We start from the raw sequence: 10,840 nt of genomic DNA on the forward strand, positions 1-10,840 counted from the left end.
AAGCCCATAAGGCCCTATGTAGCTTTTGATCCCAATCATTTCTTGAGTCGCTAACTATCTTGGTGAGAACGATGCATAGGATTTTGTTGGTACTCTCTCCCTGCCCATTAGTTTGCGGATGATAGGGTGCCGATTTGTGATGGACCATCATGAATTCGTCAAGGAGGCTTTCAATGACGTTGGTACAGCCCGAGTGTGTCGACCCATGAAGATGCAAGAAGTCCATGCATGGCGGTTTGCAGGCAAGTGGCAGGTACATTCGGCAAATATTTGATGGTGCTAGGGGCCAGGTACACCAAGATGGGGTGCTTGCTAGTGGATAGATGTCAGTTTTTCGTCCAATCACAGGTGGCAAGAGCAAAGGCTAATATCATAAGCTTGGAAATGAAGCAAGGGATGTTGGATCCAACTACCATAAATTTTATGATATGGGATTCGGAGCGAGGTATCTGCAAGACCCCCAACTATCCAGATGTGTGTGCCAAATTCGGCATTTTGCAGGCACTTGTCCAATGAGGAATTATGGGAGCACAAGGTGGTCGACGGTCGTGTCGGTCGTCACAACTCTTGCAGGCGAAGATCTCCTCATCTGGGAACCATTTCTACTTTGTGCATGGAGCGGGCTTTCTTGATCTGTGGCCATGTGGCTTTCTCAATGGCACCAGTGTTCCAAGCGAGAGAGCAAACTTATATGGCGTTTTCTCGGTGTGAAGTAGAACTAAGGAAGGCTTTTGTTAAAAGCAAAGCTTAAAATGGACAGAAAAAAATGAAACGAACTTTTGCATGGAGAGCGCACCACTGCAGAATATCACGGGGTGGCCGAGAGTGGAAAGGGAAGCGCTGGTGGGGAAGGGAGCGCCATCAGGTGGCGTGCCAGGAAAAGAAAGGGGGGCACTTGGTAGCCTGCATGTGAAGAGGCCCGAGTTGGCTGGTGAAAGGGGTCACGGGCTGCATGGGGGCAGGAGAGGATCAGAGGCAGCAAGTTGACGGGGAGACCTGGCTGGTAAAAAACCACCAGGGTAAGGAGGCCAAGTGGAGGGGCCTGGGGCAGTTGAAGAGGCCGCACGGGCTGATAACAACCGCAAGGGGGCTGCAAGGCAGCGCTACCGAGGGACTGAGCAGCCCGCTATGATGGGGAAAGCCTAAGCAAGAGGTGGCCGCCATCTGTGGCATGATGGGGCAAAGGGCACGAAAGGATGAGAAGTGGCTGGTGAGAGGCCGCCAGAGAAGGTGATGGGCACTGCAGAGCCGCCAGTTGAGAAACGGAGGCTCGCAATCAAGGGGGGTGACAGAAAGCCTGAGCAAGGTGTGGCCAGTCGAGGGAGGCCAGAGGTAGCGAGCATGGAGGGTTTCTAGGGGGGACCGGGTGGCCTGCTACAGACAAGAGAAGGCCGCCAAGGGGCTTGGCCTCAAAAAAGGTTATCATATGCCAGAGTGGACGGGTTGAGGGCCACACAGTTCATGGAGGAAGGGAGGGCTGAGCTCAGAGGAGGTGAGCAGGGTCGCCATCCGTGGTGAGGGGGCCGCTCGTTATGCAGGAAAGAAGGAGGCGGGTTGGCTTGTGAGACGCCGCCACGGGCAACAAAAGTAGGGCGGGAACATTAGAAGAAGGGGATCGACAGAGAGGTGAGAGGAAAGGCCACCATGGGCTGTAGGTCGAAGACACCATGAGGAGGTGTCCATGGGCTGTAGGTCGAAGACACCATGAGGAGGTGTCCATGCAGTTTTCTTGATGGGCAGGAGGTCGCCAAGGAGTGGAAAAGGGCTGCATGGTAAGGGTGATGGCTATGTAGTAGCGGCTACAGACAAGAGAAGGCCGTTAAGGTGCTTGGCCTCGAAAAAGGTGATCGTAAGACAGAGCGGAGGGGCTGTGAGGCCGCCATCTGTGGCATGCAGGAGGACTGCGAAGCAAGTCCATCCAAAGTGGAAGGATGGCCAGTCGAGCACAAGTGGCAATTGTGAAGAGCGGTACACACAATATAGGAGTCGGCGGCCTTGGATCGACTGCAAAAGGGATCCCTTTGCTGCAAAACCGTGGCTGACGCCATCATTGTACCTGGAATCTTGGTTCTTTTGTTATACATAAGTGATCTATGATCTGGTTGGGTTAGTGTTTGGGATTGGATTTGCTATTATTCTTTTCGGCTATCTCGTCTCGTGCATAGTGCCCGTGGTAGCGGTGGCTCCGGGTCTTTGGTGTGTGTGTGTGTGTGTGTGTGTGTGTGCAGAGAGAGCGAGAGATTGATTATGGTTGCAAATTGAATGTGATTTTGTATGCGGTCAAGGCTTGCGAGGTCTCCCGGTGTGAGTGGGTTTACAGATATGGATGCATTGGTGTGTGCGTCGGTAAAGGTGATTGTGTGTAGCCGAAGTTTCTCGTAAGTGAGGCTGTTCGGTGAAAGTTACAGATAGTGTGCGTATGTGTGATTCTGTGTGGCTTGGGGTGTTGGATACCTACTGGGCTATAGAGAGGCATCGAGTTTGTGTCCTATGTGTTGTTCCATTTTCCCCATCCCATCAGTGGTGCCCCCACTTAGGAGCTACTGGTTGCTCCTTGGTGAAGTCGAAGACGGTGTTGCGGTGTTTCTAGGTTCAAAGAACAAGTGCTGCTAAGAAAGATGTGGTCGGGTTTTCCTACTTTTACAGGTGCTGAAGATGCTGAGGTTTGGCTGCAAGACTACGGCCTATTTCTGCTGGAAAGCGGTTTGTGGAGAGGAGGGAGTGGCCCAAGATTTCCCGCTCCTGGTTCATGGCAAAGCAAAGGTATGGTATGAGAGCTTGCAGGCTGAAGAAAAGCTAGATTGGGGCACATTGGAAGTGGCATTCCAAAGCCGTTATGTGGTCAACCCGCAGTGGAGTGAAGTGAAGCAGATGATGCACAACCTAAAGCAAAGCATTGACGGTGATTTTCGAGCATTCGTGTGGGAGTCTGAGGCCATATGGAGCAAGTTGGTTATGGTAACTGCTGTAGAGAATGCTGATTTTTTGAAGTTGACCAAGTTTATGGACTGCTTGCATCTCAAAGTTCGAGATAAAATCGGAATTCATCTGGTATAGCACATCAGACGGTACTTGGTAGACTCCTCTTTGTAACTGCTGAGGCCTCATAGGCCCACATGGTATCATCTCTACTCTGTCATCACACCTATCTGCTGCTACCACATGTGCATCAACAAAGGGTCGGATTACCTGAAGCTTTTCCCTAGCAATTAGCCTTGGCACCAATGGACTCGCGAGAACCTGCTTTGCCTGCTGCTTCTTTAAAAGCTTCTTCGTCCTGCTCTGCGCATAGGCTACTGCCTCCTCATATGTGCATGGCCAGCAGTGGAGAAGATAGCTGAAGTGCCAAAGTCGGTGAGTTTTGTGGTGAAAGCCAAGCTGTGTTTGAGCTATAGCAGTGCCTTGGATACGGATAGCACATGGGAAACAGACTCTGCTTTCTCAAGGTATGAGACCTATGATGTTATGTATGTCGATAATTTGGTCAAAGAATGGCAGGTTGCAGGTGAAGAGCCAGTTTGCAAAGACCAGGGGGTTGGGCAACCCTCTCTCGTGCCTTGTGATGGTCAGACAATGCTAACTAAAGAGGAATGTCTTGATGAAGATGGTTGGGGATTCGATGAGCCGGTGGTCGAGGTTGATGACGTGTCACAGATTTCGGTTGCTAAAGCTATGACGAGGATACAGGATATGCGAGGCTGTGTGCCTGCTCCAGTATCGCTTGAAGAGCCTACAGATAAGGTTTTGCCAGTGTTTGCTTTGGCTGATCGGATGCCGCAGGTTGGTGCCATGCTGCTGATGGATTTCTTGATAAAGGTTGCTATGCAAGTGCCACTATGCCGCTTGCTACAGGTTGGGTTTTTCAAAGACAATGATGTTGTGGAGAGCTCTCTAGCCGTTGGCGGGGAGACATGTGTTGCAAAGGCTTTCCAGGGTGTGCAGGTGTGTTTTGGGTGTGGAGATAGTCCATGTATACAACCTTTTGAAGGGTGTTGCTATGAAGGCCTACACAATTGGTTGGCTACACGATTGGTTGGCTGACAAAGTTATAGATGCAAAGCAGGGAATACTTACCTATGTGTTACAGACAGATGACGATGATCAAAGCTATATTTTTGATCCTGGTGGAAGCTTCATTACCATTGGGAGAGCCTATGGCTTTCCATTTGACCCAGGCGGGCTCTATAGCAGATGAACATCTCTTTCTATCTATCTAATTTTGATGTATATAATATCTATCAGTTTTCTTCTTATGCAATGATCTCTTATCTAAATAATACTATCGTTGAGCATGAATGCTTAACGAGGGGTTGGGCAATGATGGTACAGCCCGACTGTGTCGACCCATGAAGATGCAAGAAGTCCATGCATGGCGGTTTGCAGGCAAGTGGCAGGTACATTGGGCAAATATTTGATGGTGCTAGGGGCCAGGTACACCAAGATGGGGCGCTTGCTAGTGGATAGATGTCAGTGTTTCGTCCAATCACACAGGTGGCAGGAGCAAAGGCTAATATCATAAGCTTGGAAATGAAGCAAGGGATGTTGGATCCAACTACCATAAAGTTTATGAAGTTTATGATATGGGATTCGGAGCGAGGTATCTGCAAGACCCCCGACTTTCCAGATGTGTGTGCCAAATCCGGCATTTTGTAGGCACTTGTCCAATGTGAAATTATGGGAGCACAAGGTGGTCGACCGTCGTGTCGGTCGTCACAACTCCTGCAGGCGAAGATCTCCTCATCTGGGAACCATTTTTACTTTGTGGAGCGCGCTTTCTTGATCTGTGGCCATGTTGCTTTCTCAATGGCACCAGTGTTCCAAGCGAGAGAGCAAACTTATATGGCGTTTTCTCGGTCTGAAGCGGAACTAAGGAAGGCTTTTTTTAAAAGCAAAGCTTAAAATGGACAGAAAAAAATGAAACGAACTTTTGCATGGAGAGGGCACCACTGCAGAATATCACGGGTGGCTAAGAGTGGAAAGGGAAGCGCTGGTGCGGAAGGGAGCGCCATCTAGTGGCGTGCCAGGAAAAGCAAGGGGGGCACTTGGTGGCCTGCATGTGAAGAGGCCCGAGTTGGCTGGTGAAAGGGATCACGGGCTTCATGGGGGCAGGAGAGGATCAGAGGCAGCAAGTTGACGGGGAGACCTGTCTGGTAAAAAGCCGCCAGGGTAAGGAGGCCAAGTGGAGGGGCCTGGGGCAGTTGAAGAGGCCGCACGGGCTGATTACAGGCGACAAGGGGGACTGAAGGGCAGCGCTACAGAGGGACTGAGCAGCCCACTATGATGGGGAAATCCTAAGCAAGAGGTGGCCGCCATCTGTGACATGAAGGGGCAAAGGGCACGAAAGGATGAGAATGGCTGGTGAGAGGCCGCCAGAGAAGGTGACGGGCACTGCAGAGCCGCCACTTGAGAAAGGGGGGCTCGCAATCAAGGGGGGGGGACAGAAAGCCTGAGCAAGGTGTGGCCAGTCGAGGGAGGCCAGAGGTAGCGAGCATAAAGGGTTGCTAGGGGGGCCGGGTGGCCTGCTACAGACAAGAGAAGGCCGCCAAGGGGCTTGGCCTCGAAGAAGGTTATCATATGCCAGAGTGGAGGGGTTGAGGGCCACGCAGTTCATAGAGGAAGGGAGGGCTGAGCTCAGAGGAGGTGAGCAGGGTCGCCATCCGTGGTGAGGGGGCAGCTCGTTATGCAGGAAAGGAGGAGGCGGGTTGGCTTGTGAGAGGCCGTCACGGGCAACAAAATTAGGGCGGGAACACTAGAAGGGGATCGACAGAGAGTTGAGAGGAAAGGCCACCATGGGCTGTAGGTCAAAGACACCATGAGGAGGTGTCCATGCAGTTTTCTTGATGGGCAGGAGGTCGCCAAGGACTAGAAAAGGGCTGCATGGTAAGGGTGATGGCTATGTAGTAGCGGCTACAGACAAGAGAAGGCCGTTAAGGTGCTTGGCCTCGAAGAAGGTGATCGCATGACAGAGCGGAGGGGCTGTGAGGCCGCCATCTGTGGCATGCAGGAGGACTGCGAAGCAAGTCCATCAAAAGTGGGAGGATGGCCAGTCGAGCACAAGTGGCAATTGTGAAGAGCGGTACACACAATATAGGAGTCGGCGGCCTTGGATCGACTGCATAAGGGATCCCTTTGCTGCAAAACCGTGGCTGACGCCATCATTGTACCTGGAATCTTGTTCTTTTGTTATACATAAGTGATTGTATGATCTGGTTGGGTTAGAGTTTGGGATTGGATTTGCTATCATTCTTCTCGGCTATCTCGTCTCGTGCATAGTGCCTGTGGTAGCGGTGGCTCCGAGTCTTTGGTGTGTGTGTGTGTGCAGAGAGAGAGAGAGAGCGAGAGATTGATTATGGTTGCAGATTGAATGTGATTTTGCATGCGGTCGAGGCTTGCGAGGTCTCCCGGTGTGAGTGGGTTTACACATATGGGTGCATTGGTGTGTACGTCGGTAAAGGTGATTGTTTGTAGCCGAAGTTTCTCGTAAGTGAGGCTGCTCGGTGCAAATTAGAGATAGTGTGCGTATGTGTGTGATTTTGTGTGGCTTGGGGTGTTGGATACCTACTGGGCTATAGAGAGGCATCGAGTTTGTGTCATGTGTGTTGTTCCATTTTCCCCATCCCAACGTCGTTCAAAAAGTGTGTTCCCCTATCGCTCACTATTTCGATTGGTAGTCCATATCCCCTAAAGACATTTTCGAAAAGGAACTGAGCTGTAGTTCTTACATCATTTTTTTGGGTTGCTTTTGCTTCTGTCCATTTTGTCATGTAGTTTGTTGCTACAATGATGTATTGTGCGTGAGTCCTGTATCCTGGAGGTATGATGGGACCAATGAAGTCAATGTCCCATTTGCAAAAAGAACGTATGTCCTTCATTAGTCTCAATGGCATTTCATCTCTCCTTTGGGATGGTTTTGTGCGTTGATATTCATCACATCGTTTGACATATGTCTCTGCATCCATAAACAGGGTTGGCCACCATATGCCTGAGTGTAGCACGAGCCTTGCCGTTTTATCAGCAGAGAAGTGTTCCCCTAGCTGTACTGACTGTGCTTGATCTAAGTGTTACCATATACATGTGGTAGTGATGTGTGTGAACACACTAGGACCGCCGGGGCATTTTTTCCCTCTTTAGGAGGTTTTTTCCCCCGTGCATTGTATATACGCCCATCACTCTAGGGCTATCTATCTTTCCATTGCACACTAAGTAACACACTCTCTATTGTATGCCTTGAGCTTCCTTCGTCTTCTCCAAGCTGTGTGTGTTTCTCTGCAACCCTAATTTCAACAATTGGTATCAGAGCAGGTCACGTCCTCCCGGGCTTAGTCGCCAGCTGCTCCAGCACACGGCTACTCACTTTCTCCGATTTCAATGAGCTTTGGCGAGCGTTCACAGGTCGACAAATATTTTGGGCGAGCTCGAAGAGTGTGGTCTGCTCAGAATTTTGATTTGGGCTCATTTCGGCCTCCATTTCCACTACAGGCACTACTGCACAGGCTATTTCCTCATTTTGTGCAGATTTTCTGTCAGTGCCGTTTTCTGCATAACAGGTGCCTTATAGTCTTCTACGGTTTGCGCTATATAACACAAGTTGTTCCCGCTCCATTTCTCCTATTTTCGGGCAGTTTTCACATCAGGTGCAGCATTTACTATGGCTGACAACAACAACACAGATGTGTTCAAGATGTTTGCTGCTGAGGACAGGTTGGATGGGGACAACTACCCTATGTGGGCTTATATGATGCAACATGTTCTTGTGTCAAAAGGTGTCTGGAACATTGTGCAGGGCATTGATGTACGTCCAGGTTCTGAAGATGTAGGCGATATTGAGGATGTTGCGGGTCTTGTTGCAAGGATTGCAGCTGTTAGAGTTGTTTTGCCTACGGCAGAACAAGCTCGTTGGGATGTTAAGGATGCGCAGGCTCATGCATTGATTGCGTTGTCTGTGAAGCGCACCATTATTCCTCACATCCGTTCAGCAAAATGTGCAAAACAGGCTTGGGATATTCTAGCAGGTCTTTTTGCAAGCCGCAATGAGGCTAAAATTGCTTTGCTGCGTAAAGAGCTAGAGTCGAAGATTATGCATGAGGAAAATGATATGGACACTTTCCTTGCTAGTGTCAAGGATATCAATGAGCAACTCATTTCTGCAGGTGAAGTCATTTCGGACAGTTTCCTTGTGCAGACTGTTCTTGATGCCTTACTAGATTCCTACCAGACTTTTGCTAGTACTTGGAGACTGATGACCCAAGGAAATCCTGAAGTTGTCAAGTTTGATGCATTATGCACATTGCTGTTGCAAGAGTCACTTTCTAGAAAAAACAGGACTAGGCAGCGTGCAGTTGAACACGCTTTTATTGCTTCTCAAAGAAAGGGTGGTAACAGTAATGCAGCCACTTCTTATGGTTCTGCTGCGAGTGGCAAAAATTCTGTTCCTAATGCTTCTTCCAGACGAAGTGCTGGCAGCACTCGTCTAGATTTTGGTGATAAGGGCAAAAAGAAGATGCGTTGCCATTATTGTAAAGCCAATGATCACTTGATCAAGTCGTGTCCTAAGTTGAAGGCCAAAGAGGCTAAGAAGAAAGAGGGTGGTTCCACTGCAATGCTGGTTCCACTACAAATGCAGCCATTGTTGAGTCTTCTGTGAAAGGAGATTGTGATGCTGATGTTGATGCAGAATGGGCTTTTAGCGCAGAGTGCACTTACAATCCTGCTGTCCATGATGCATGCTTGTCAGTTGCTGCAGATTCACATGTGTGGTATTTCGACAGTGGTGCTACAAAGCACATTACCTCACATCGTGAATTGTTTACCTCTCTCGAGTCTGTCCCTCATGGGAATTCAGTCACTTGTGCCAACAATGCCTCTTATCCAGTTCAGGGAGTTGGAAAGATTGTGCTCACTGCTGCTAATGGCAGTTCCTTCACACTTGTTGATGCACTTTATGTACCTGGGATCAAGAAGAATCTCTTGTCTGTATCCGCACTTGCTAGACTTGGACTTGTAGTCAAATTTGTGGATGACAGATGTACAGTTCATGATCTCAGTTTTGGTGATGAAATTGTTGCATCTGGGTTTTGTGCCGTGGGCTGTATAGCTCACTTTGTATGACAAGTGTGGACAAAATTTTGCAAATGCTGTTGCAGATTCAAGGGCTATTTCAGATGCAAAACTTTGGCATGCACGTTTTGGTCATCTGAATTTTGCCAGTTTGCTGCGTTTGCAGAAATCTGATATGGTTGCTTCTTTGCCACCTCTTGAAGCACCTGTCAAACATGTTGTGAAGGCTGTATTGGGTAAAATGCAGGTTCTAAGTTTCCAAAGGATGGTTCAGTTAGGGCCACATGCAGGTTGCAGCTTGTGCATAGTGATGTTTGTGGGCCCATGCAAACTCCGTCCTTGGGCAATTACCTGTACTTCGTGACTTTCATTGATGATTACTCCAGGCATGCATGGGTATTTCCGCTTAAAGCGAAGTCCGAAGTTTTTATGTGCTTCAAACAATTTTTGCTATGGCTGAAAATGTCTCAAAATGTACTATGGGCACCCTCCGTTCCGATCGAGGGGGGGAGTATATGTCTCATGAATTTAATGCATTTCTGGCTAGTCGTGGGATAAAACACCAATGTACAGTGCCTTATACACCTCAGCAAAATGGTGTTGCTGAGAGGAAAAACAGGTCACTAACGGAAATGGCACGATGTATGGTCAAAAGTCAAGCTTTGCCGCATTCTTTTTGGCTTGAGGCCATCATGTGTGCCACTTATGTACTTAACAGGTGTCCTACGAAAGCTTTGCGTCTATTACTCCATATGAAGCATGGCATGATAGAAAGCCTTCTATTGAGCACATGCGTGTTTTGGCTGTTTGGCATATGCTTTGGTGCCACAAGTGCAGCGCAGAAAATTGGATGATAAGGCTGTCAAATGTAATTTTGTTGGTTATAGTGCTGAAAGCAAAGGTTACAGGTTGTATCATCCGCAAACAAAACGTATTCTGGTTTCACGGGATGTAGTGTTTGTGGAAGATTCTGTTCAGCCCTTGCTGTCATGTACTAGAGACAGTAATGTAAGCTCACAGGACATTTATGACACTTTGTTGCCTCTTTTCAGTGGTGGAAATACGAATGTAAGTTCCAATGAGGAATGTACAGCCTATGGGGTTTCTGAAAATGTTTTAGAACAGCTATATACTGATGCAGATGTACATGATGTACTTGATGAGGAAAGGGCTGAAAATGAGCAGGCTAGAGGTATGCCAAAATGCTGGTGCACACTTTGCGTGACAGTAAATTGGATGCACCTTTGTCTAGTCGTACTCGTTCAGGCTCTCGCCATGCATCTTATGCATCAGATTGTTATGCTTTGGCTGTGTCTAGTTTACATGATGTTGAGGAGCCTCTGTCTTTTGATGAAGCACAGAATTCAGAAAATTGGATTGCTGCCATGAAATCAGAATATGATGCACTTATAGAGAATAACACATGGACTTTATGTGATTTGCCTCCTGGCAAAAAGGCCATTGGTACGAAGTGGGTTTACAAGTTGAAACGCAAGCCGGATGGTGAGATCGATCGCCATAAGGCTCGACTTGTTGCAAAGGGTTATGCACAACAAAAAGGCATAGATTATGAAGAGACTTTTGCTCCCACTTGTCGTATGACTACTGTGCGTTTTCTATGTGCATTGGCAACTCATTTTGGTTGGGATGTACATCAATCAGACATTGTTACTGCTTTCTTGAATGGTGACATATTTGAGGAAGTTTATGTAACGCAGCCTCACGGTTTTGTCATAAAAAGACAAGAGGACAAAGTGTGCAAATGTAAGAAGGCTTGTATGGG

At 48.4% G+C, this 10,840-nt stretch overlaps 1 pseudogene; it reads left to right on the forward strand.

Moving 5' to 3' along the window:
- The first annotated feature begins 972 nt into the window (after positions 1–972).
- Positions 973–6,256, forward strand: LOC147435732 (uncharacterized; annotated as a pseudogene).
- The last annotated feature ends 4,584 nt before the right edge of the window (positions 6,257–10,840 follow it).

The sequence above is a fragment of the Adiantum capillus-veneris genome, chromosome 18 (assembly GCF_014529385.1).
Source record: "Adiantum capillus-veneris isolate H3 chromosome 18, ASM1452938v2, whole genome shotgun sequence".
NCBI lineage: Eukaryota > Viridiplantae > Streptophyta > Polypodiopsida > Polypodiales > Pteridaceae > Adiantum > Adiantum capillus-veneris.